The sequence below is a fragment of the Terrapene carolina genome, unplaced genomic scaffold (genome assembly GCF_002925995.2).
Source record: "Terrapene carolina triunguis isolate 2854851 unplaced genomic scaffold, T_m_triunguis-2.0 Scaffold838, whole genome shotgun sequence".
In the NCBI taxonomy this organism is placed as follows: Eukaryota; Metazoa; Chordata; order Testudines; family Emydidae; genus Terrapene; species Terrapene triunguis.
In genome coordinates this window covers 16,517,257-16,544,923 of record NW_020665189.1, presented here as the reverse complement: position 1 = coordinate 16,544,923, position 27,667 = coordinate 16,517,257, and positions in this window count along the sequence as shown.

The window sequence follows — 27,667 nt, the reverse complement described above, 5'->3', positions numbered from 1 at the left end:
GGTCTTGGTGCCATTAGATGGGACAGAACACCACACCCAGGAGGTGTGTGGGTTACAGTAGCAAACCTTGTATAGATTTAGGTTAATCTAGTGTTCTAGAGTCTGAGTTGATTACAACCATCTGCCACAATATTATTAGCAGTAGAATCAGGCCAAGAGGCCTCAACAGAAATCCAGACTCCATTGTTCTAGAGGACCTCTCAGAGGTCCAGAGAGGCCAGGGCCACTTCCAGTTTTTGAGGCCCCTAGCCATAATAAAAATAATAATGACAACACATGGTCTAATCTTGTGCCATCGCTCTGTTCCACCAAATATGGAAGTTGAATGCTTTAAAATGTTGCACCTTAAAAAACAGATTACAAAGAATAAGGGATTTTCCTTAAGTAGTTTGAGCCACAATAACCTCTCATTCACTTTGGCCTTCTGAAACTTCTGCTGCTTATACACGGCTGGTTTTCTAAATAGATATGCCCATTCTATTGTAATTGCTACGTTTTCTAACCAAGCATTTGTAGTTGACAGGATAAAGAACTCAAATGCAATTGCATTACTTATAGATAAAAGCTAAGAGCCTGGAAGTTTTCAAAATAAACCCAAGCCCTTATTGAACAAGGCACTTAAGCATGTGCTTAATTTTAAAACACATGAGCAATCTCATTGATTTCAATGCTGGATCTGGGCTCTGGTTAGTAAAAGAGGATAACTCGCTATTCTTCCTCTCCTTTCTTCAATTATACTAGATCATACTCTTCTTTATATTATATATTGCTATAAAGATAATGTCTAGTATAGCATGCTGGATTAGCTCCTTACTTATATTATACCAGACTGATGTTGAAACTAAATTTCATCAGTTGTCACTGTACATAAATAGTAACACAACTATTTTAACAAACTGTTTGCTTTCAGTCTGAATATCCAGTACCAACACTAAGTTGTTTGGTGTACTGTAAGTATAAACTGAGTAATGCTACAATATCCATATTGCCTATTCATGCATCAAGGAATGTCCTGTTCACTATATTATTTTACTAAACTCTCTTGATTAACTTGACATACTGTATATTTTGTGCACTCACTGGATATTCTTTACAATTGTTCACTTGATAACTTTAAGTATGCTATTAATGTAGTGAACATGTGTTAGTTCGCTTTACTTTAACTTCCATACTTGATGTAGGCAACATTAGGTAGACATGTTAAAGGGAGGAGGGAGGGGAAGGCTTTGCTAATTTAACTGTTACGTTCAAATAGACTACAGTGATATTAAGGAATAGAACTGTGCAAACAATTTGCAATGAATACTTTATTTGGTTAATTTAGCCCTTTTTCTGTTCACAACCTGCCATCCAATAGACTGTTATTTTTTGTTAATTCGTTCACCCATTAATTCATTTGGACAAGCACATTTCATCCTCTAGAGAGCACAAAAATCACACATTTTAGAGCCCGCACAGATACAAAATGTATTTCTACACATGCAGATATCCATAAAGTGGATATCTGTGGAGTTGAAGGGCTCTACCAGGAACCGCAGTGGTGAAAGCAACAGCATGTTGGGCCACCGCTTGCAGGAGCCAACACCCAACTTGATCATCTTCTCCAGCGTGGCTATAACCTCCCCTGTCCTACCCACTGGGGCGGGCATCGGGTTCACCAGCAGCTATCCCTCATAATGCTAGTGTGTGCAAGTGGCTGCCAGTTAGCCTATTACCCACCCCAGCGGGCAGGGCTGGGGGTGGTACAGCCACACCGGAGGAGCTGCCCGGGCTCGACACTGGCTCCTGTGAGTAGCGGCCTGACAAGCTGCTGCTTTCGTCACTCTACACATTTTGACTATTCAAGTATTCAGTACTTGTATTATGACCACCTAACTCACACAGTATTATTTCTTTCCCTAACTGGGTGACCTAAACTTTGTAAGCTACTTCCACTTCCTACTGAAATTATTTTAAGTTTTTCATTAAGCAAATCTTGGCTACAGGGCTGAAATTTGCTCTTGATCAGCATGCATGTAAACAAAATAGCACTCACTCAAATGCTCATGAAGAACAAACAAGAGACGCGGGAAGCAAAATTTTATTTAGAAGTCATCAAAACTTTCACAAATAATTTTCTCGCTATGTATCGCGCTCTACTACAGAGACACAGAGATTCTATTTGTTGAAAATGACGTCTACCATACAGCCTCATTTTTTTACTGCTACCAGTAATGTACTTCTGTATCAGTGCAGTGGCTATTATCCCAGAGACAGAGGACAGTCACTCTCACACTCTTAATAAATCAAACAGCTGAGTACAGTTCAGGAAGAATGCCCTTTTTATACTGTCAAAATGATTTAAAAAGGCATGTCGGATGCCCAGGAATTAACTCGACTAGCCTGAGAAAGGACGATTAGCCTATTAAGACCAGAGTGCAGTATATGAAAAAAAAAAGGAGTCTGGAAAATAGGTGAAGTTATATACAATTATCATTGTATTACAGTTTCAATACAATGCTATTTTTCCATTTCCTAACAGCAGTGCTTGATAAAGGAATAACCCCAGATTTTATCCTGCATACATGCCCCTTTTCTACATGCTGTCAATGCAAAGCTTCCCTACCCAAAAGCCAGGGTAGCTAGACACAGGAATCCTACTTTCCACTGGTAGATACATAATGGCTCCGATGCTACCTCCTTCCCTTCAGCTGGCATGGTGAGATGAGGCCAGGGGAAAGGGAATGTAGGTAGAGATTCCTTGTGTCCCAGAAATCCCTGGCTGCTAAAACAGCCTCGCTTGGCCTATAACAGCCAATGTAATGTGGACTATTAGGGCCCTGATCTATAAAAGCATTTAAGTATGTGCTTAGTTTTAAGCCTGTGAGTAGTCCCATTGGTTTTGTGCTAAGGGAGAAGCCTGGTGCATAGCTAGCATAGGATCAGACAAGTGTAAAGGAGAGTTAAAGTCACCTTTCTCTCACCTCCACCTCAGCTGTGCTGTGTGTTCCTTGGCCACAGCTGGGAATTGGGGGCACAATGAAAAGGGCGGAGGGGGGGGGGAATAAAAGATTCTTCTTCAATGCCATACCAGTGATAAATAACTTCTATGAATAATTTCTAATATTTCTGCAAAAAGATGAAGTACACAAATATGTAAATATGTACATCTCAAAATAATACTAACTTGAGGCTTTTCATGATACTTCCCAAATTATTTAACTCAATGGATAAAATGGCCAGTTATTGCTGGGAAACCTGGAAAAAAACAGGTAAGTTTGAAATACTGAACTCAGATAGGAAATATTGTAGTGTTTACTATATCATATGGCCCCAATACTTTTGTTTCTCACAGCCATAGAGAATCTTTATATTAGCAATTGACTAGGCAAATTATGTTGGTAAATAATAATTATCTTTAACCTTAGCCTTAATCTTGAAATAAACCAAACTCAAACTTTTTTGGGCTCTTTGGTTAAAATATTAGGAATATACAGAGTCCTTCCTACCATCCACCAAAAAGCTTCTTACACATTTTGTTACCAGCTTTGCCTATTACTTTGGGGTATGCTCATTTATTAGGATTATTCTTCTGGGGTGTATATGTGGGGGGGTCTGTACTTCTCTCAATGTACTACTTGTTTTCTCATACAGAGCTATACTTCTCCCTGCTGCAAGTTCCCTCCCAATGGAGCTATCCTGCAGGACCTAGGTTCCCCAGGGCTGGGTTCTTCCAGCCCCAGAATCAGACTAACACACACACATCTGAGAGGACCAGGTTAATCAGCACTCCCAAGCTGACCTCTTATATGTCCTTGGCCTCAGTAGGCTCGGTCAAGCAGCACATCCAAGTTGTCACCCTCATATGTCATCGCTACCACACCGGAATAGAGCATGCCTGAGCAGGCTGGGTCAAGCAGCACTTTCAATCTGCCACCCTCATATGCCCCTGGACTCAGCAGACTGGGTCGAGCAGCACTTCCAAGCTGCCACCCTTGTATGTCCCAGGTTCAGCACATCTCTATCCCCACTTTCACATTACAATTGTTCTGGTAGTAACCTACTTGTTGAGCAAACCCCACAGGATTTTTGGGTGCTGCAGGGATCTTTTAGCTTAGGAAAAAGGAGGAAACCAAAAAAGCCACTCACGAGAGGAAGAGAGAGAGAGAGAAGCAACCAGCTTAATCATGAAAGTTATTCATTACCAAGTAACAACCATAGGGAATCAAACAAACAAAACAGTTATAATATTAAATTTAACTTAAATTTGATTATAAAAGTCAGGTTTAGAAAACTATAACTTATCACACAAATCAGGATCAAAAAGCTATACTTAGAGAGAGAGAGAGCGAGAGAGAGAGCGAACGAGCTGGGTTCTCACCACTCTGTGATGCTTGAATCGATTGGGGGTCCCAGGTGGTGGTGGTAGCTGAGGGTCCGGAGTGCTGGAGACAGGCAGAACCCCCAGCATGATCAGTCAGGAGAAGATGCAGTCCCAATGGAACTGATGCAGATTTTGGATCCAGGCATCAGAACACTTATTTGAGCATGGGTAGGAGTTTTTGTAGAGAAACAACAATGGTTCAAGGGAGAACACTAGATTTGTTTATGTGTAAACATGGGGGAATATCAAAGTTGTTTTGTTCAGGCTAGACATGGGAATTGATCATTCCTGGCTTTGGGCGGTGTTCCTTGGAGGGAGCTCACAATGCAATTAGGGAGCTTCACTATTTTGGATACCAATAAAGGATTTATTACTAGAATTGGTCTAATAACTACTGAGCTGGGTGTGTGCAGGCGTGGGTTCATTAATATCTGGAGCAGAGATCCCCCATGATGCAGTGCTTCCCTGCTTTCCTGGTCCCAGAGTTCCATGCGGTTCTTGCCTTGGAATCTCTGTTCTCCATTCTGTATGCTAATAGAGATGCCTCCTTGTCCCATCTTCGATGTAAATGAGGCTAGGGGAGTTTCCTTAATTAAAAAAAAATGAAGATATACCTCTCTCATAGAGCTAGAAGGGACCCTGAAAGGTCATCAAGTCCAGTCGCTTGCCTTCACTAGCAGGACCAAGTACTGATTTTGCCCTAGATCCCTAAGTGGCCCTCTCAAGGATTGAGCTCACAACCCTGGGGTTAGCAAGTCAATGCTCAAACCACTGAGCTATCCCTCTCCCCACTTCTGTCAACCTTATCCCAAGGGTTTAGGTGTGTCTCCCACTGCCTTTTCATTGTTTCTTGTAAGTCTTTCTTCTGATGCAGATTTGGTTCAAATAGAGGCTGGGGGAGGGAGGGGATCTTTTGTGAGTCAGACAGGCTGAGTACTGGTTCCCCAAGAACACAGAGCTGCTAGGTAATAGTTTGCTAATATGTAGCTGGCCTTGGCTGTCTGCTTCCTTCAAATCTCAAGAATTCCAGGTCTTTTCCTTGACTGGGGAGAGATGGAGTGACAGGCAGTGTGTTCTGGGGTAACTGTAACTTGTAGGAACTACACAGCATGTAAGATCTGGATATTTCAGGTAGCTATAGTCCAGTGGGATAAGCTTCTTCCTAAGATTCCCCCCTCTTCCCCATTATAGAATTTCAACAAAGATTTTACCTCTTTGACTCTATTTATTTACTCCAGTTTATTTGTGATTGGTACTTACCTCCCTCAACAAAGTGTTGTGAGGATCAAATATTTAAAGTATTTTAAGGCTTTTGGCAGGTGGTCAATTATCATCATCACATTCACAAACTAACAACACTGTGCTTCACCACAATTTTTTTGAGACACCTTCTTGGTGAGCTCCTAAAGGTTTCAGGAAACAGGTCTGAGAAATGGGTGACTCTAAAGGTGACTTCTTGGAGAAAGAAGTGCTCACAACATGTTTAGAATCCTTTCTTCATCCTCCCCAAGAGGAAATGCTGACAGTCGGGCAAGTCACCTACCAGAATATAAACTTGAATATTGATGTTCAAAGAGAAGAAAGAAAATGATCCAGGGATTGTCAGCCTTTTGGTTATACCAGAAAGAACAGAACTGGAGATAAATATTTAGGGCTTGATTCAGACAAAGTGAACTAGGGAGGATACAAGGAGATGGTTGAGACTCCCAAATTCTCAGCTGCACAAGGGCAGTGATAAACTTATGCCACAAGCAGGAGGTCTTTCAGTAGAACTGGCCAGAGAAAGACAGTTCCATTTCATTACAACTTTTGAGGTTTTGAACTTTGTTTTTGTTCTGAAACAAAACATTTCAAACATTTCACAAAATGGAATTGTGATAAAAGGTCAGTTTTCAGGTTAAAAGGTCAGGTTTTCAATTCAGGTCTCTCTTGAATTCTGGAAGTAACCAGACAGTCCACCTGGGATCTGTGAAACCTTTCCATTGTAAATATAGTTGAAACTGTCACTTTCCCATGAAGGGTTTCAGCTCACGTCTTCAAAAATGTTCTGGCCAGTTCTATTACTCAGAGACATTATGCCATTGGATGATCAAGTGTAGCAGAGTTTTTCTCCATCATGGTACCTCGCCGCTTCTTCCTAAAGCCAAATATTATCCTTTAAAATCCCCAGCATGCCCTTTCCTTCCTCTGCCATGTCTGTGAGGGATGACTAGCTCAGGAACTGCCTCCACCAGATCTCCATATGCTCAGAGTTCTCTTGCACAGAGGGAACTCTCCAATGGCCATCTCCAGCTGCTTGAAGGCCATTTTGCATAGCGTACAGGACATAAAATGGCATTAATGAATTAGAGATCCAAGCGCTTGGAATTTTCTGGGTTACTTTTAAGATATGTTACATACTTCTGGAGGGAAATTGACATTAATTTTACTATCCAGTGTACTCTGCTGTCCTGAATTTGCAGCACTATTCTCTAATCTACTTGTGAGAATGAGGCCAGTGCTTTCAGACCGTCGCCATTCCAAGGAGAAAAATCAAGGACTAAAAGGGCATGGGAGATTGAACTACCCTTATCTCTCCAAGAAGTGCGCCTTCCAAATTAAGTTTGATGAATATTGGCAGGGCAGTGTAAGGGGAAGCAAGCACTACTATCACCTTGGCTGCATCTGTTCTATAGATGAACAGGACTTCAGTCTTCAGGGTTTTCACCTTTTATGAGCAGAAAGTTCACAGACCTATAGAAATGTATTGTTAGAAAAGCTTTAAACTCTGGCTCTAGTCCAGTAAAACCTTCTCCCCATAATTAATTGTGTCTAAGTCCCTCAGGAAAATGACCCCAACATACAAATAACTGAGCTCTTGAAATGGCAGGATCACTACAAGCCTACTTGGTACTTTGCACCAAACTGCATGCCAAAAAGAAGGCACATAGAAAGACAATCTTTTTGGAAGCAAAACTGAAATCTTTTATACAGCTGAAAATGTACTATGGACTAAATTCCAGCTAGCTAATTATGGTCTTAATTTTCAAAGGTGCTGAGCACTGCAGTTTCCATTGACTTCAGTGAGGGCTGCAGCTGCAGAGCACTTTTAAAATCAGGTCATTGTAAATGACTGAAGGACATTTTGGGCCAAGTGCCCAGTGGCTGTTAGGTATTGAAAGTTATTGCTGATGCATGAAAGTAGAAAGGTACCTGATGGAGGAATTATCACTAATAAGCATTGCCAATAAAAGCTAAAGCAGTTTTGGAGTGTTGCCTATATAACTTTCCAGTGTTATGAGTGCAAGATAAATGTCATAGCATAAGATGGAGAGAGTGTCACATTTTTCTGGAAAAAATGAAACATTGGGCAAGATAAAATTAATATGTAAAAATCAATGTTTACTATCATCATCTTGCCTTAAGTGATGCCCTTGTATGTAAACACAAACACACCATAATAAAGTATATATTATATTATTAATCAAAGTATACTTACCTGAGTTCTCAGCACAAAGGAAAATAATCTTTATTCACTCCTCCTTCTATCTGCTCCATCACTCATTCTAGAAGGACTGGGATTAACGTAGCAAAATCAATCTCCAGAGTTATTTTTCAAGGGCTCTTTTTATTCATTTACCAAAGACTAGTCTTAAGCACAAGCAAAGCAAATTGAGGCATGGTGCCTAATATTCACATAAGCTCTCTCTCTTTCATGTGCCAATAACCTTTTTTTAAAAATGTTTTATAAGAGTTTTAGAGCAGAAAACTACTTAAGTATGTTGAGTTCATATAATCATTATTTTATTTATAATGTGATGGTAAAGTTTCAAAAGCAATGATAATTTGACCAAGTTGCAAATATATTTAGTATTTAATCATAGAAATACTATTTGCTAGTCCTCTTTTGCTAGTTAAAAGTATTGCTGAATGTAGTCTTATATATAGGCCAAATTCAAGCATATGATCAAAACTCCAGTAATGTCAATGGAGTTGTCTTCCCAAAATGGAGACCGTGTTGCTCTCAGGCTCTCCTGCCACAGCACCCTTACCACTCGCATCCCTCTTTGGCTGGTGGGCTTCTCCCTTGAGTCTGCATCCTTTTATGAAACACCTGATGAGAAGAGACATGCTCCAGACACTCTACCTCCTTGCCTACTTTTTCCAAGAGAGCAATAGTTTTGCTCTCTTTGAGGAGATTAATTACACAAAGTCTAAGACTTATATAATTTTATTATTAAAATAGAGAAAACATTATAGTTAAAAAAGAAATGATTTGCAGAATCTATCTAGATTAAAACTTCTCCCAAGATAAGACACCTCAGCTTAGTTGCAGCATGGTTCTAGAAAGCAATGCCCATCTCCTACCCCTTTTTTGTCAAAGACAACCTGTTAGAAATTTGTTCCCTTCCCTGTTTCCCAGGGTCTCTCTCCTCTGCCCTCAGTCCTGTTTTTCAACCCCCTTGTCAATGATTTGGTCAATGTGCCTGGCTTGTCTTCAGCCCACACTCTCCTCACACTGGCATTTCCCCAGGTATTCTAGTTTATTATCACACCGGCCAGCTTTACTCTAATCTCACCCAATAGTCCATTGTGGGTAGATCTAAAGTAGAGCCGGAATCCTGTGACTCAATTTCCCAACTTTTACCAACAACCTGCTAGTAAAACAAAACAACATAAAACATCTATATACTTGGCAAAGCCGAGTCTGGTAGGCTCCCCTTAACTTAGTTAGAGGAAAAAATAAATACATTCTCTCTCTAGAAATCAACAGCCCACCTCTCTGACCATTCCCTTGTCATTCTGACAACCTCTCCCTTTTGACCAGAGAACTTCCCCCTTATCCCATACCAAGCCTGCTTGTCAGGTCCAAGGTGAAAGAGTTCATTATCATAGCAGGCAAGGTTACATTAACATTTTCACAAAGGAGTGTTTGATCAGGAGTGCCATCTGGAAGAAATGCCATGTCTTTGTGCCTTATACAAGGACAACTGTTCTCTCATCACCTCTGAAAGGTTCCCTCACTTTCCTGTTCCAAATCCATCATCCCAAAATTAGTTAATCTCCACTTCCTTAGTCTTCATCTACACATGATTTATGTACCAGTACGACTGTTTCAGTTAGGTGTGTGATATTTTTTTTAACCAAATTTGTTATACCATTACAACCCCTAGCACAGACAGAGGTATACTGGTATAAAAGTTCCTTATAATGGTATAGCTTATTTCCTATGCCTTATGGGAAATAACTTCATCCATATTAATGGAGGTTGTGCCACTTTAACTGGTATATAACTTTTGTTGTAGACAAACTCTCTTCTTCTGCTAAGGTGACTGATTTGTCTGCCCATTTTTCTTGGCTATAGATGTTAGCTTAGGATCTTATGCTGGATGTACGCTGATTTCTATTGTAGCTGACCAAATAGGCAGCATGGACTCACCTCTTTTCAAAACTCTCTTATCCATTTTGTTTTTCCTTGTAATACAACATACTAGCAGATCCCAGGTCTTCTGTTACACTATCTCTTCAACTTCTTTATTAGTCAGAAGCCCACTGAGTGTTTTTTTACTTCACTTGAAGCCAGCTATACTTGCTGCATTGCATTCCAGTTCAGCCTGGATTTCTCCAGTCTATGTTCATCCTATTTACCTGCCCCACTTTTTGTGAGATCCTCCATATTTCTGGAACCAGCTGCAGCTATGCATAAGAGAAGCAAGTGATCTTCCATAAAAGACATCACCATGCTGTGAAAATAGTACCCTTTGCCTATTCTATTTAACATTATTCTTCATGACAAGATGACCTATTGATTCACCACCAAATATTTGCTATTATATAAGCTCAATAAGTTTCTAAAGCTCTTTATAGTTAGGAGGATCCAGTTAGAGCGAGACTAGCACAAATCTATAAAATTAACAGTCATGAAACATCGTATAAAGCACCATAAAAGCTTTCAAGCATGTCCAGGTAGTATTTATTAATAAAATGGCTGTTCAATGGAAGCAGTGTATTGTTAAATAGATTAATGCTGAGATTAAAATGCCTATGGGAAAAGTGCCTAAAGTGCATCCCTCAGGGTCCAAAAATGTGGGATTTTTTAGCCTTTTAATATGAAGATTTGGAACACAAAAACTTCAGATACTGGAATGCATCCGTTTATCTTGGGGTATGTCTACACTACAACTGCTACAGCAGCACAGCTATAGTGTTGCAGCTGTGCCACTGAAGCGCTGTAGTATAGTTGTTTCCTACACTGGAGCAAGGGGCTTTTCCATTGATGTAGTTAATACATCTCACTGAGAGGTAGTAGCTAGGTCGACATAAAAATTCTTCTGTTGACCTAGCCATATCTGCACAGGGGGATTAGCTTGATTTAATGATGGTGCTCAGGGTGCAAAATTTTTCACAGCCCTGAGTGAAGTAGCTAGGTCAATCTAATTTTTAAGTGTAGACAAGACCTTGGTTTGAGTGACATTTCCCATTAGTTTCTAGCAATGTTATGCATGAAGACACTGGGGTCAGTTCATACTGGAACACTTGTAGATTTTCCATTTTGCACCTGTAGAATAAGCTCAGTGCTCTTTGCCACAGGTTAATCTACTAGAAAAGTAGTTGTATCATCTCTGAATCCTGTAATATGTGAGAAACGATGCTGATTCAGCAGTGCCACCACTTAATATATCAGGGGTTCTCAAACTGGGGGTTGGGACCGCTCAAGGGGTTGCAAGGTTATTACATGGGGGGTCACGAGCTGTCAGCCTCCACTCCACACCCTGCTTTGCCTCCAGTATTTATAATGGTGTTAAATATATTAAAAAGTGTTTTTAATTTATAAAGCGGGGGTGGGGGGGGGGTTACACTCAGAGGCTTGCTGTGTGAAAGGGATCACCAGTAGAGAACTTTGAGAACCACTATAATATATAGAGGCTAGGAGGTATGGACTAGTCCTCTTTCCATGATTTGCTTGAACAATGCATAATTTAATGGTGGGAAGAACATTTCCTTAAAATTACATTTTTTTCTGTGCAATACTATTCTCAGGTTTTATAAAAACACTGGTCTGCTTGCAAAGATTTTCCCCCTAACATTCCTCCTTAAAAAAAAAAAAGCCAATATTGAGCCCTCAATTTTAACCTATATAACATAGTTTATGGGCTTTCACGTAACTATAGTCTAAGTAACTATGGAATCCCCTCCAGAGTTTGACTTGCAACTCAAAGGGACTGTGGTTAGCGTACAGGAGCAAGTTCTTAATAAATGCAAATGTTAAATGACCGAGCGACTCTCAATGCTTTCTGTAAGTCATGCAAAGGATTGCTATGCTTGAAGAGGAGGATCACTGGAACCCAATATCTGGGTTCTCTTGTTTTATGAATTACAACCAGTTACAATGCTGCAGTGAATCCCAGAGGCACCACTTTTTCAAAATACAAGGAATCAAACAAACAAAGAAAAAAGAGGTGAGGGAAAGGAGTCTGTATAATTGAGCAGCTACTGTTGCTCTTCATTTGGGAAGCTTTGGGGCATTACATAGATGAAAAACACAATTGTCTGCCATATGGTGGCCAGGAATTTTGCAAATTATCTTATTTTAAGCATCATTGATTCATCTCATACTGACCATAAACCAATCAAGTGTTGGGATATTTTATGTGGACCCTGAATAAAGCCGCATAAAGTAGTTTAACAGCTATGAAAATAGATGGTTTCCTTCAGAACTACTGAATAACACCACAACCCTAATGAAAAGACACCTGTTGAATGTTTGTATGGCATATTGCTCAGTGCCAAATTAGTTGCTCCCCAAGATGAGTCATCATCAGCTTCATACATAGCAAAGCTAAGCAGTGGTTGGTGATTGTGTTCTTCTTTGTGTAGAATATAAAGGAAAATTGCCTCTGGATTTCACCCCAGTGCTCCACTGTAGTTGAAGTTGAAGACACTCTGGTTACAATAGCTGACAAATAACAACTTTTTTTTTTTTTATCTTTTGGAAATAAATTATTTGGTGAATATTTTAATTATTTGCACAGTTTATAGAGTGGGATGAAAAATTAGTGAATATTTGTGAACATACATTAATTCCATGACTTGTTCTACATATAATAATTCTAATTTACTATTATTATTAGGCCAACTGTAATGATTACTACATTTCCTTCTTCAAAGTCATCATCTCATAACTCACTGCCTCTTAAGAGAAAGAAGACTATTATGACCTGGAAGCTATCATCCCAACAAAACGATATGTTCTATCTCCAAGGAAACATTCTCAGGGTTTGTAGAACAACAGAATTTCAGGCTGCCATATCACTTAATGGAATATTATGAATGCATGGACACGTGAATGTTTGGGTGATAAAAAATTGAGAAGTGCTGAAGACAATATGTTGGTTACGTTAACATGTTTGTATATCACATGCTCAAGTGATTTGCTGAATAGGGGCTTTATGTAGCTCCAGTCGAGCTAACTGCATGATCCACACCAAAGTCTGATCAGCAATGTGAATGGACAGTGATATGACAGAGGACAGTTTGTCAGCAAGGAAGAAAGCAATTGACTCCTGTGGATTCCTAAAAGAGGCAAATATTAAAAAATCCAACAGTTCTTTTCTGAAAGTCACAACAAAGGTATTATAAAATGTTTCATGTTATATTATGTTATGTTATAAATGTTATGTTAGTGTTATATAAATTGGCTGGAGCTCATAGGCTGGTATCAATGATGTTTGGAATTGGAAAATATTTGGGTGCTCCTGGCTTATGGAAACCAACCTAAGTGCTTGAAGTACAGATATGATATTAAAATATCCTGTTAGCAGCAGAATGACATGCAACTCCATATTTCACTTGCATCATGCTCAGAACATTTACTTTCCCTGTGTCTGGATAAGACATGAGTTAGGGTAGGAATTGATTCTTCCAGGAGAGCCTGTTATTAGGGTTGCCAACACTCCCGGTTTTGCAGTCTCCCGGAATCAACCTCCCGGAGGCTACAGCAGCCAAACCAGGAGATTTTAGGCCACTAAAAGTGTGGTGATGCAGCGGGGCTAAGGCAGGCTCTCTGCCTGCCCTGGCCCCGCGCTGCTCCTGGAAGTGGCTGCCACATCCCTGCAGGGGGAACTACAGCCAATGGGAGCTGTGGAGGCGGTGTCTGAAGGAGTCCCCTGGTCCCCCCCTTGGGCCTCAGGGATGTGCTGGCCACTTCTGGGAGCGACGTGCAGAGGGGCAGCGTGCAAAGCCCCCTGGCCCCACTTACCTCGGGCAGCTCCACACTTCACACCACCTCCTGTATCCCAACCCTCTGCCCCAGACTCAGCCCAGAGGCACCGCCAAACTCCGAACCCCTCAGTCCCAGCCCGGTGAAAGTGAGTGAGGGTGGGGGGATGGAGTGAGCAAGGTGGGGCCTCGGAGAAGGGGCGGAGCCTCAGGTAATGGGTGAGGAAGGGAAGGGGCAAGGGTGTTTTGGTTTGTGTGCTTAGATAGTTGGCATTCCTACCTGTTATAAAGCAGAGGTTCTCAATCTTTTGCTTTCTGAGCCCCCCCCCCCCGCCAACATGCTATAAAAACTCCACGGCTCACCTGTGCCACAATAACTGGCTTTCTGCATATAAAAGCCAGGGTCACCGTTAGGGGGTAGCAAGCAGGGCAATTGTCTGGGCCCCCATGCAACAGGGCCCCCCACAAAGCTACATTGCTCAGGCTTCAGCTTCAGCCCTGTGTGGCGGGCTCAGGGACATGGGCTTCAGCCCCATGAGGTGGGGCTTCGGCTTACTGCTCCGGGCCTCAGCGAGTCTAATGCTGGCCTTGCTTGGAAGTCCCCCTGAAACTTGCTCAAGGCCCCTTAGGGCCCCAGACCCCTGGTAGAAAACCACTGTTATAGAATATGGTGAGAGTAGCAGTTGCACAAACTTTGTCAATGAGATTTACAAGGGAAGGGCACTTGTGTACCCTGATTGCTCATGGAGTTTTAGCTAGAGTAAAACCATTGTATGATCAGAAACAGGCTGAGGATTTCTCAGCAGAAGAAATGTTCTTCCTCATTAATCTTGCAAAGTCTGTGGATCTTCATAAAAGAGCATCAAACACTTCTCCTTATTCAGGCCCTTGACTGTATTGGTGTTTCCGGAGTATATTTGTTATGTTTACAGTTTACTTTTGGTGTTGAAACCACTTACATCACAGCCCTTTACCTTTGTAGCAAATTTTAAAAATTTCATGCACCATGAAACAAAGTGTGACTGACCTTTTAAAAAATAAAATAAAATTCTCAATTGACAGAATAGGATTGAAAACAGCAACTGTGCAAAATAAGAAAGTACTTGCATGAGCATTTAGCGTGTGCGCGCACACACACACTTAACTGAGCACCTAGCAGAATTACCGTTACCACAGTATAAAAATCCATATATCATTTCCTTCTTAGTTCCCCTGAGAGACCTGATTTCTTGTTTGTTTGATTCCTCTTCCTCCGTCTTCTATGAATAAATGAACACTTTGGTCAATAATTTAAAATTTTGCACCAATGCCACTTGAGAACTGACTTTTATGTTTTGTTTGGTGGTGTACTAATGCTGTATACACACATTCCTTTTAGCTTTATGCTGGTGTAGATGTGATGGAGTGGGTCCAATGCGACACCTCGTATGGTGCCCAGAAGGGAAAAAAGCAGATTGACTCAAATGAGCCATCACAAATTGGGAAGTAACCTTACTTGTAAGATTCATCTGCATTGCTGATAGGTTAAATGCAGAGAGCTCAAAATCAAATCAAAAGTTAAAAACCATACCCACATTAATAAAAGAAGCAAAAGATCAGTCTGTTTTAAATGGCTAATGTCTGTCTGTAGATACTTCCTTTGGAGGGAGGAAGGAAGGGAGGGAGAGACTACTTAAAATTTATTTTATCTTTCCTTTCCGTAAGTCTTCTACAAAATCATGGGGTGGAAGCCACAGTCAGCAAATTTCCCTTTGACAGCATCTCTTAGTTTTCATTTTTGCAATAATGGACTGAACTTTATCACAAGTAAAATATGTGTTTGATGAATACAGTTGCTTTCATGATCAAAGGAAGTAATACCCTGCAGAAAACCTATATCCAAGATGATTAAAGAAGATGTCATATTTTAAAAATATGTCGAAACCTGCCTCCCACACCATACCTGATAGCCTCACTTTTAAAGAAAAAATATTTTAGTTTTTTAAAAAGTGACAGATAAATAATAAATAAATAAAAATTCTAATATTCTAATGTATCTCTAAGTGCTAGATGATGTATGCACATATCAGACTAAATGGTACCTGCCTTGAGAAGGCTAAAAAGAATGGTGATAAGGGTGATAATTGAGATAACATAATCCCTCCTCCTCCATACACATACAGCTACCATGAAGTCTGATCACTACTTACCATTCTAAGCAGGGCCGGCTCCAGGGTTTTGGCTGCCCCAAGCAGACAAAAAAAAAAAAAAAAGCCGCAATCGCGATTGCGATCTGCGGGGCAATTCGGCGGGAGGTCCTTTGCTCCGAGCGGGAGTGAGGGACCATCTGCTGAATTGCCGCCGAATAGCTGGACGTGCCGCCCCTCTCCGGAGCGGCCGCCCCAAGCACCTGCTTGCCAGGCTGGTGCCTGGAGCCGGCCCTGATTCTAAGTATGCCTTTTCATTGAATGTTCCCATCTGGAGTGCATTTAGTCTCTCACATTTACAGATGGGATAGGGATAGGTCTCTAGCCTTGTTAGAATCCAGATTATTCTTTGGTTATTCAAATATGTAGATGAGTCACTAGGGCTTACTTAACTGTACTCCCATTTACTTACAAGAAAGACAATTCATACTCTGTAACACCCCAACAATCAGTTTTATATACAATTGTTTAAATCATAAACCTAGTAAAAAAAAGTATGCATCAACTCAAAATATGTATATATTTACTACTTCCAACCCCATCCATATCTGCTCTCATTTCCATCTATTCCCCTCACTTATAACTGTTTCCACATCCTCCTATTTGCCTACACCTAAATCTCTAGTCTCGCTTCCTCCTATTCCTTCTCATTCTCTCTATGCTCCATCTGAACAGCCTTCCTTTGTTTATTTTTATTTTATTTTATTGGCTAACTCCCTTGTGCAAGAATAGTCTTAAAATGAATTTTTAGGGCTTCAAAAGGTAAAGACAATGAAAAATACTAACAAAAATCTCTTACGTGTATGTATTTGTCTGATATATTAGCACGTAACTTCATGGACCCTCTGAAATTAATCTGTGGGAAAAAAAATTGGGTGACAATTGGGTGCATGGTTTACAGGTTTCTACTATATCAAATACAGTGTAACTTTGAGTGGAATTTACAAATGGCCACACCATAAATCTGCCTCAATGTCAATGAAAATTGATAAATCAGTTATAATATAAAAACAAGCCTTAGCCAAACATAAGCATTAACTAAATGGGGGGTGAGCATATGGTTTTTCTGTAAAATGTCCTCTTTTAACTATAATTTTCACGTGGATTGTCTCAACACAGACATAGAATATCAAAAATAAAGCTCGTATACTAGATCAAAGGATGCCATCATTGAGCCCAATAATGCAGATGCTGACATGAGTAATCTCTACACTAGAGTTGACCCATCTACTTTAATAGGGCGACTTGTATGATAAATGATTACTTGTGTGAAGAAGGGCTTTCGGATCTGGCTATTTTTTTAAAATATATTTGTCAAGTGTTTCTTCAAGCCATAGCTAGAAAAAAAACACTTTTTAAATGTGGCAAAATTAACCGTGAAGTGTGTTCACAGTAACATGTTGCTTTGGGGAAGACTGGAAATTAGGCACATAGCTCCCACTGACTTTTAATGGCAGTCGGGCACCTAACTGCTATGTGGGCCTTTGGAAATCTCCCCCTTTGCCTGCTTATTCAAAGAACTGGAGACAGAGACAAGATGGATGACAAGGTCAAGGTGAAGAAAAGCTCCGTGTAAGCTTGAAAGCGTGTCTCTCCTGCCAACAGAAGATGATCCAGTAAAAGATATTACCTCACCCACCTTGTCTCGCTAATATCCTGGGATCAGCATGGCTACAACAATATTGTATATTCAAAAAATTAGCACAAGTACAGTGCAAAGTACATATGAAGCATTAAATGCCTGAAGCATACATAGACGGTGCACTTTCCAATTTTAACGACACTACATAACTATAAACCAGTATTTACAAAAATGTGTAGTTAAGGGATCCATCAGTGAAACGATTACATTTCTTCTGAAGAGAAAATTATGTTTGTCTGGGTTTAGTTCAAATTCAGAAATACATTCTCCTTGCTGAGTCATTGCAACATGAACATATATGATTGGCCCTTCAAAGGGTCTCCAGTGGTCACAGGCTACAGTCATAAAATTAAGCCTCCAGCCGTTCCAATGGCTGAATCTGAGACACTGCGTTTGCTTTGGGAGAAACACAAACAATGAAGGTGAGAGGTCGGGTTCTAAATTTGTTCAATGGAGGGGAATTGTCACAGACTGCCATACTGCTATGCCTCAGCAGGAGCGCCGCCATCTTTTCTGCCGCCCTAGGCGGCGGAAGATCCCGCCCCGAAATGCCGCCCCCCACAGCATTCAGAAGGTGATAGGTCAATTTTTTTGCAGTTGTGTGAGACATTATACAGAAACAGATACAAACTGTAAACTAAGTAAGGTTTTTTTATGTACTGAATTAAACACCAGGTTGCAAGGGCCAAGAGCAGTGAAAATAAAGAAACATCAATTACACAGTGAAAGAATGCGTCTTAGCGAGAAAATTATTGCCTAGAAATAGGAGCTTCCATTCCTATTGTCCATATCTGTGATTCTCAATTCATAACCATGTAGGACTTCAAAGTATGTCCTCTTAAATATGCAATATAGCAATGAAATCATTGTAAAGGCCACAGATTCATGTGCTGATGCGTGAAAGAACTTTATGAGAAACAGCATTGTCGACATTACAAATTTAGCTGTTTGTGATTTAATTAGATAATCCAGAGCTCTAGCATTGTTGCAAGGTATAAAATAGCCTACTCTAGCATACAGTTTGCAAGAAACATCCCTTGGAATCTTAAACAGAAGAGAAATATATGCCTACGGTTTTCCATAGGAAATATGGCAGAGCAATAAATAAAGCGCAACATAATAGATACATCGATTATAAAATTCATAGATTATAAGGCCAGAAGGGTAGTAGTAATTGCAAAATATAAGCGCTTTAAGTGGCCTTTCCATGATATATTACATTTTCTTGTTATGAGCTATTGTAGCAGGCTTTCGCAGAGCTGTATAATTGAAATAGTTAACTCAGATATTACTGTCATTCCTGTGCCACAAGTAAACTTTTCTGCTGAACCGATATATGGATCCTATCTTTGCACTCTCCCGAGCCCCAATGCTGTCGGGGCTGGGTTTGTCCCTGGTATAACTGTTAGCAGCCTCAGGGCTCCTCCAAATTACATTCTGCTGCCATCCACTCAACACGAATGTTCTAGAGCTAGGGATTGCTGAAGCACAGTGCAGTTTGGCCACTCCCATCCCCAAATCATCTGCTACATTGGGGGGATCAAAAGAGGTGACACAGAGACAGCTATGCCAGCCCTGCACCAGCCACTAATTCCTCAATGCTAGAAGAATCCCTAACTGCCCTGTCAGAGTGGTTTTAAAGCTATTTTTTACTGTTCCTTCTAGAAGGTTAAAGTATGCTTTTTATTTTATATGATGTAGTCTAATTACCTACTGACTGCTTGATAACTGCTTTCTCACAGACTGCTCAGATGCCAAAATATTTAACTTGCCTCCACTTCAGTCCATGGAGCTACACTAATTTACACCTGCTGAGGAGGTGGCCCTGCGTCTTTACAATTGACCAGTTTAATCAGAGTATCAAGAATTATATTTCATATTATATAGATTTTGTGTTCATTGCCACAGAGCTTCTGATGAAATCAGCTTGCTTTCCCCTTCAGGATCAGAAGGCATTTCTATCCCTAGGTTACTCTGCCAAACTTGGATTTCAACGAGGAAGCATTATTCACTCACAGACCTTTATTAATTTTTATACCAGGCCCATGTTTCTGAGCAGCAAGCTGTAAAATTAGAAGTTATTCAGCATACTGGCCCACCTGCCAGGCCCAAGTCTGTTGGCTCCAGACCCACCCTGTACCCATGCTGCTTGCTGAATTATGCCAATGCAGGAGAATGTTCCTTCCAGCTGGACTGAAATCAAATCCATGCAACTCGTAATCATACATTGTGCGAAAAATGATCAGAGTTTAACGCATTTTAGGCCCTTTCCAATAGACTTTAAAACTGGCACCACCATTTGGCAAGTGCTGTACCTGGTTTTGAACAGGCAAATACTACAAGTCAAAACTAATTTTATTTGATGTCTACTCAAAGTCTCCTTCTTAACCTTTCACCACCTCTTTCTCCTCCATTCACCAGAGTACCAATTCCCTGATTTCTTTTAAAGCAACTTGTCAAAGCGGCAACTGCTGAATTTATTGTGGCTTTTTAATAAATAAACAGTTTGAAATTGCTTAAAGTTTCTTTTTCCCCAGCTCCCCAAGCAGGCTGGGAATCTGACACGCTCAAGCTTCCAGAATCGCTGCAATGAATGCAAGATGTTTGGAAAGCCTGTTCAGCTAAGCTTGGCCGCCTGTTTGAAATGGAGTAGCTGAGGAGTCTGTAGTATTGCTGTTTCCTTATAGCTTACTCTAACGGAATGCTAACAACCCTTTCTTGAGGCACAGTGCTATTATCCATTCACTTATCGCCTACAGCAAAGTCAACACAGTGCTCATCATCATAATAAACCTTTCTTTGTTAAAATTGCATGCCGGAAGCTAGTTTAAAGTTGTACATTTTAAGAGGTCAAGGACTTTGATATTGGAAGGCTGTGAATTCTCCAGGGCCAAATTTAAATGCCTAGCCCTGCAAGGTGCTGAGTCTGTTTCTACCTGAGGAGGAAGTCAATAGCTTCTATGGTCTCTTTCCATACAAAGCTGAAAATCAAAGTATTTAGGAGGGAAGGAATCTGGTTGTTAATATTAATTTGTGAGGGTTCTCAATTAGAAACAGGTCAGGTAACAAATCAGACCCCTGTCTCCTAAGAAGCCCTCCTACTCCATCATTATTAAAAGCAGCCAGGAAATCACTACGCTTCCAGAGCAGTAACTGTTATGCCTTTGTGTCCTGTTCACTGCACTTTTAAGTCTCTTAGTAGTCTGATGCCTACTGAGGCTGCAGCCATTTCGTGTTCATTTCAATGGAGACTCACGAAGGGGATACATACTCTATCATCTCTTCCATGGAAATGTTGGTTCTTTCTTGTTGCTGTTCTCCTTAGTCAAAAATAATTCTAGTTTGAAGTATCCATATGCTTTGCTTGTCGATGGAAAAATATAAAAGTACTCATTCCTAATTGCTTTTAACTAAGGAATGAGTCATCTAGTTACAATATCAAATGCTCCAGACACCCTTTCCCAAAAAGCATTGCTTAGCATTATAGACTGATCTACTTACTAATGCCCAATCCTGCATGCCTGTGAATAGTCTTTATTCCGGTGGGTGGTTCCATTAATGTTAATGGAACTGATCTCCTGAACAAGGACAACTCAAGGGATGTAAGGATTTGCATCAATGGCCTTGTGAGGACAACAGAATAATTAGGGTTTACAAAAATTGTGAAACAAAGGGGGCAATTCAATTCAAACTAGAATAAAACTGTAGCATGTTCCTTTTAAGTCAGGCCAAAAGAGAAAGAATCCCTTTTTTCATTAAAAAAATATTTGAATTTGGAAATTCTTTGACCAGCTCTACTTTCAAAATGCCTGCCAAATTATTGCATTTTTAAAATGCTTGATAACATTTTCCCTGGTTGTAAAACATATGGGCTTACCAAAATGGACAAGCTATTTTAGTTTTCCTAGGCCGCAATGTACTCACAAAAAGACCATCAATGGACCTTTAATTGACCAGTTCTGCTTGGAGCATCTGTCTGCCAGTTAGCAGTTGCAACAGGTGCTCCTTTTGCTAACCACTCAAGGAAAAGGAATCACTGTTTAGTGTTCAGGGAATGTCAACTTCTAGTTCTCTGCCCTGCCCAAGGATTAAGCAAAGCTTATCTCATATTGGCCACACTGACTAATCTATTCCTATTATTGCCCTTTCTAAATATAATTCACATTCTGCTTTACATGAAAGGTACATACATTTGCTCTTATATCTTTCAAAAATACAATATGTTCAACACGGAGTGGATGAATAGTTCATTGCCTATTTAACCATCCATGAACATTGATGTTTGTCAGAGTTCCAGGCACCCAGGCATGTCAGATTCAGGGTTGTTTAGAACAGATTTGGAATGGCATTGAGTAAGCAAATGCAACACTTCAAAAAAGCATTCATGATTGTCATAAGCATTAGAAATCACAATTGTGCAGAACAAAAGAATAGTTTTTAAATGCCCATAAAAAAGTTGCAAAACAACTGTTTTATTCAGGAACTGATCTCTCAACTGCTGATGAAATATAGGGGTTTGAAAGAATCAGGGAAGATTATGCCACCCTTACTTTGAGTATAGCCTGACTGAGCCAGAGTAGGAATTCCTTGTTCACGCAAGAAAACATTTACTCAGAAGAAAATTGCCAGTGAATGGGAGTAACTGATCATCCCGAGGAGAAAGAGGTTCACATTTGTGGATTAAGGTGAATGAATAACTCTGGCCCAGATGCCAGCCCAGAATGAAGTGACTTTGCATTTTCCTTGGCTGTTCTAATATATCAAGGATTGGCAATATCAGTATAAGTTATTCATGTAGCTGAAGTTGCATAACTTAGATCGATCCCCCCGCCACCCCCAGGTTAGACCAAGGCTAAGATTAGCTGACAGAGATAAAAGCTTGAAATGAGAGATTTACAAAAACTGAATTACCCTAGCCTTATATTCAGTGCTATGCAACATACATAAGTCATGCAGTCCCTTCTCAAATGATTTTACAATCTACGTTAGACAGACAGGTACAGTTTAGTATCACATACCTACACTAACTGACCAAATAAAGGTTCAATCCAAAAAACTGTATGGATTTTTGAAAAAAAAAAAGTTTAGCAGATTTACATGGAAAGGCAGCAGATGTAACTTATTCTTAAAGAGGTCATTGAACATAGAATGATGAATAATACCAGGAAGAAGGAGACTCGCTCAGATACAAGGGGAAGCAAGAAAGAAGATACAAAGGATGAAATCCTAGTCCTCTTGAAATCAGTGCTAAAATACCCATTGATTTCAACGGAGCCGGGATTTCACACAAAGACTATGTAGAGATTGAAAGCGGCCTGTTAGTGAAGCCTTGGCTCCATCAGAAAGCAAGAGAAACAGTAGGAGGACATAACAGCAGGAACATTTCAGTAAAATTTTCATGTTGAGTAGCAGAATTCTGGACCTGATCAGGAAGTCAAAGGAAAATCAGTGATTCAAAAAAAGGTAACAACTTGATATAAGAAGTAGGAAAATAAGATTATTCGGTCTTGCAGTTAAGGTGTTGGACTAGAATCAGTTCCTGGCTTTACCACAGTCTTTTTCTTTGACCTTTAGAAAGTCACTTAATCTCCCTATCTCTTATTTGCCCACCTGTAAAACTGAGATAATACTTCCCTTCCCCATGCAAGTTTAAATTTATAAAAATTGGTGAGATGCTTACAAGCTACAGTAGTGTGTACCATATAAGTAATCCAGTAGGACTTTTCAATAGGTGCACCTCTGACAATCAGACTCTATTACTTGATTTCTGTTTTGCTATTTGAAAAATTGAAATATTCTGCTACCATTTTAATTTGTATGAGTCTTCCATTATGCCCTGAAGGTTAACAGACTCATGCTGTGACAAAGTAATGGGGGAAGTGAATTCCTGAGTCTTCCACCAATAATTTTATTTTCATTTTATTGGCATACGGCCATTTCTTTTATGAAGGTGGAGTTCTGATATGGAACACAAAGACAGCATATTGTTTTAGTCTGTGTGAGCAGGGAGTGAAGGACATGACATGGGTCAGATTTTAATCACTTGCAGAAAAGGCTTTTTTTAAAAAAAATAAAAATTAAATTAAAATCAAGCATCATCTTTAATTCACTCTTTTAACAGCTCAAACTGTTGATGTGCAAGATTAGAAACCTCAGCCTATTGGGAAAAAAATTACCTTCTCAAGAGTTCAGATTTTGTACAAAATACAACAAGAGGCTGCTGGAAGCAATACATTGCTTTTTGAAGAGTGGGTGGCAGTTTCTCTCTTTGTCTAACAGTATTAGCATCTGGAAATATCGCATAACACACATTTATCTGACATTCATGCTACCTTCCCATCCTCCTTAATTATGAAGTGTTAGGAACTATGAACCATTTCCCCCCAGTGTTCAGTTAAACCCATCATTTGTCAGATCCAATGCCCTATATCAGGGGTTGGCAACCTTCAGCACGCCCACGCCGCTTCTCGCCGCCCCCATTGGCCCGGGACGGCGAACCGCGGCCAGTGGGGGCCGCGATCGGCCGAACCTGCCGCGTCAGCAGGTAAATAAAACTGGCCCGGCCCGCCAGGGTGCTTACCCTGGTGAGCCGCGTGCCGAAGGTTGCCGACCCCTGCCCTATATAATCTATGGCATTGAATAACTAAGATCTAAACAACCTCTGGGGGTGGGTATGGATGTGTGGTGTGCGTGCATAGGTGGTAAAGCAAGTTCATCAACTAGTTCACTTAACACATTAAAATGCCTATCACCAGGCTGGCAGGTTCTTCCCAGTATGTTCAGATTTTCCATTTTCTTTATCTGCTAGTTACAGGCCTGATCCAAAGCCCATTTAATTCAGTGGGTGATTCCACTAAATTCAGCCAGATTTGGATGAGGCCCTTCTTCTCTGATTGTCCCAATTTCTGTCCTTTATTTTCCATGTTAAAAAGCACATTCTCAGTATCTCAGACGTTTCTGAGTCATCATTAATTTAATTCCCTTCGACAATAGATCTGCCTTTCCCCACCTTTGGCTAGCATTGACTCATTCTGCACTTTTTGCTGCTTCTATTTTTTCCCTTTACAAACATTAAATGAAGCGGAGTATTCTTTCAGTACAGGTTTTTTAATCTCAGAATTTTGAGCATTCCTTGTGAATCAATCCTGTCCATTTCTGATTTCCTGTATTTTTGTTGTTATTGTTGTTGTTAAGAGGAACTGTACACCTTTAAGCCTTAAATATGGTGGTTTTAGGACACTATGGCCTTCTCTTATATGAAAGATTTTAATAGTTTCTTCTGTTGCATCTTACTTACTAGAGCCAACTTCTGCAGTCCTTGCAATGGAGGTTTTGCATGAGTAACTACTGCAGGATTTGGTCCTATGTTTCCTAATTCCACAAAAGTTGCTTTCCTGAAGTTTATCACAGTACCTGGTATCACAGCAGTCCATGAACCCACTCATGCCTGGTCAGAATTCAAGTAGTATGTATCATTGGTAGTAAGCTTTTCTCTTGTTCTTATACTCTTAGTCAGTTCCTCTGTATCAAGAGAGTATTAATATTTTGGATTGTAAATTGTTTGCTGCAAGAACTGTCAATTAGTATCTGTGTACAGTGCTTAGCACAATGGGGCCCTGGCTTGGTTTAGGATTGTTTATTACCCAATAGATATTTGAGCAGCCTAAATCTCTGCTCAGCATGTATGGTGTCTTGCAGCTTAGATTAGTTTTGTAGCTAGTTCAAGATTTTGCATTCCCATTTTCCAGTCCTGGAGTCTGTGAAGGATGTTTGCAACTATGGTTTCATTAAGTATCTGAACCTGCTACCATTGTTGTTAATGGCAAAAATCCCAAAGATTTTGGTGGTGCAGGACCAGGCTGTAACACTTTAAATTCTACTTTAAAAAGAGTACCATGCTGAATAGAAAATGTATGCAAGGGAAAAAAAAGATCTTAGAGGAAAGTGACTCTTTTTGACAATTTGACAAAGGAAAACGAAACAAACTGAGAAGATGGAAAAACTAATATCATATGCAGCAAATAATCTGAACATTTGAGAAGGGAGAATTCACTCAGAAGAACAAAAGAGATGAAAAAATAGCTCATTCAACATTGCAGAAGGGACAAAGCTCAACAGCAGTCATGTCAACTTTAATAAGAAACTCCCCATACAGTAGTTATCCTACCATAAAGAACTTTTCAGTGAAAGTCTTCAGTGCTTTTAAAAAAAAATTAAAAATGCCTTGTGCCCTCATCTCTTTATTTACAATTTGGATCTCCATCTTGTTTCTAACCACAGGAATAATGGAAAAAGTGTTACTAATTATAATTAGAATACGTATACCACATGCCAGATTCTAAGCTTGTGAAAGCAATGTAGTTCCACTAAGGCAGGGATTGGCAACCTTTGGCACATGGCCCATCAGGGAAAGCTACTGGCAGGCCGAGATGGTTTGTTTACCTGCAGCGTCCACAGGTTTGGCTGATCGCGGCTCCCACTGGCTGCGGTTCGCCGCCCCAGGCCAATGGGGGCTGCGGGAAGTGGCACGGGCTGAGGGATGTGCTGGCTGCCCTTTCTGCAGCCCGTTGGCCTGGGACGGCGAACCGCTGCCAGTGGAAGCCGCGATCGGCCGAACCTGTGGACTCTGCAGGTAAACAAACCATCCTGTTCCACCAGCGGCTTTCCCTGACGGGCCGCATGACAAAGGTTGCCGATCCCTGCACTAAGGTAATCTGAAAAAAGAATAGGAGTACTTGTGGCACCTTAGAGACTAACAAATTTGAGCATAAGCTTTTGTGGGCTACAGCCCACTTCATTGAATGCATGTAGAGTGGAAAATACAGTAGAAATATATATATATACACAGAGAACATGAAACAATGGGTGTTACCATACATACTATAAGGAGAGTGATCAGTTAAGGTGAGCTTTTATCAGCAGGAGAGAAAAAGAACTGTTTGTAGTGGTAATGAAAATGGCCCATTTCCAGCAATTGACAAGGAGATATGAGGAACTGTGAAGGCGGGGGGTGGAGAAATAAGCATGGGGAAATAGTTTTACTTTGTGTAATGGCCCATCCACTCCCAGTCTTTATTCAAGCCTAATTTAATGGTGTCCAATTTGCAAATTAATTCCAATTCAGCAGTCTCTCGTTGGAGTCTGTTTTTGAAGTTTTTTTGTTGCAATATTGCGACTTTTAGGTCTGTAATCGAGTGGCCGGGGAGATTGAAGTGTTCTCCGACTGGTTTTTGAATGTTATAATTCTTGACGTCTGATTTGTGTCCATTTATTCTTTTATGTGGAGACTGTCCAGTTTGGCCAATCTACATGGCAGAGGAGCATTGCTGGCACATGATGGCATATATCACATTGGTAGATGTGCAGGTGAACGAGCCTCTGATAGTGTGGCTGATGTGATTAGGTCCTATGATGGTATCCCCTGAATAGATATGTGGACAGAGTTGGCAATGGGCTTTGTTGCAAGGATAGGTTCCTGGGTTAGTGTTTTTGTTGTGTGGTGTGTGGTTGCTGGTGAATATTTGCTTCAGGTTTGGGGGCTGTCTGTAAGCAAGGACTGGCCTGTCTCCCAAGATCTGTGAGAGTGATGAATCGTCCTTCAGGATAGGTTGTAGATCCTTGATGATGCGCTGGAGAGGTTTTAATTGGGGGCTGAAGGTGATGACTAATGGCGTTCTATTACTTTCTTTGTTGGGCCTGTTCTGTAGTAGGTGACTTCTGGGTACTCTTCTGGCTCTGTCAATCTGTTTTTTCACTTCAGCAGGTGGGTATTGTAGTTGTAAGAATGCTTGATAGAGATCTTGTAGGTGTTTGTCTCTGTCTGAGGGGTTGGAGCAAATGCGATTGTATCGTAGAGCTTGGCTGTAGACAATGGATCGAGTGGTGTGGTCTGGATGAAAGCTGGAGGCATGTAGGTAAGTATAGCGGTCAGTAGGTTTCCGGTATAGGGTGGTGTTTATGTGGCCATCATTTATTAGTACTGTAGTGTCCAGGAAATGGATCTCTTGTGTGGACTGGTCCAGGCTGAGGTTGATGGTGTGGTGGAAATTGTTGAAATCATGATGGAATTCCTCAAGGGCTTCTTTTCCATGGGTCCAGATGATGAAGATGTCATCAATGTAGCGCAAGTAGAGTAGGGGCGTTAGGGGACGAGAGCTGAGGAAGCGTTGTTCTAAGTCAGCCATAAACATGTTGGCACACTGTGGGGCCATGCGGGTACCCATAGCAGTGCCGCTGATTTGAAGGTACACATTGTCCCCAAATGTGAAATAGTTATGA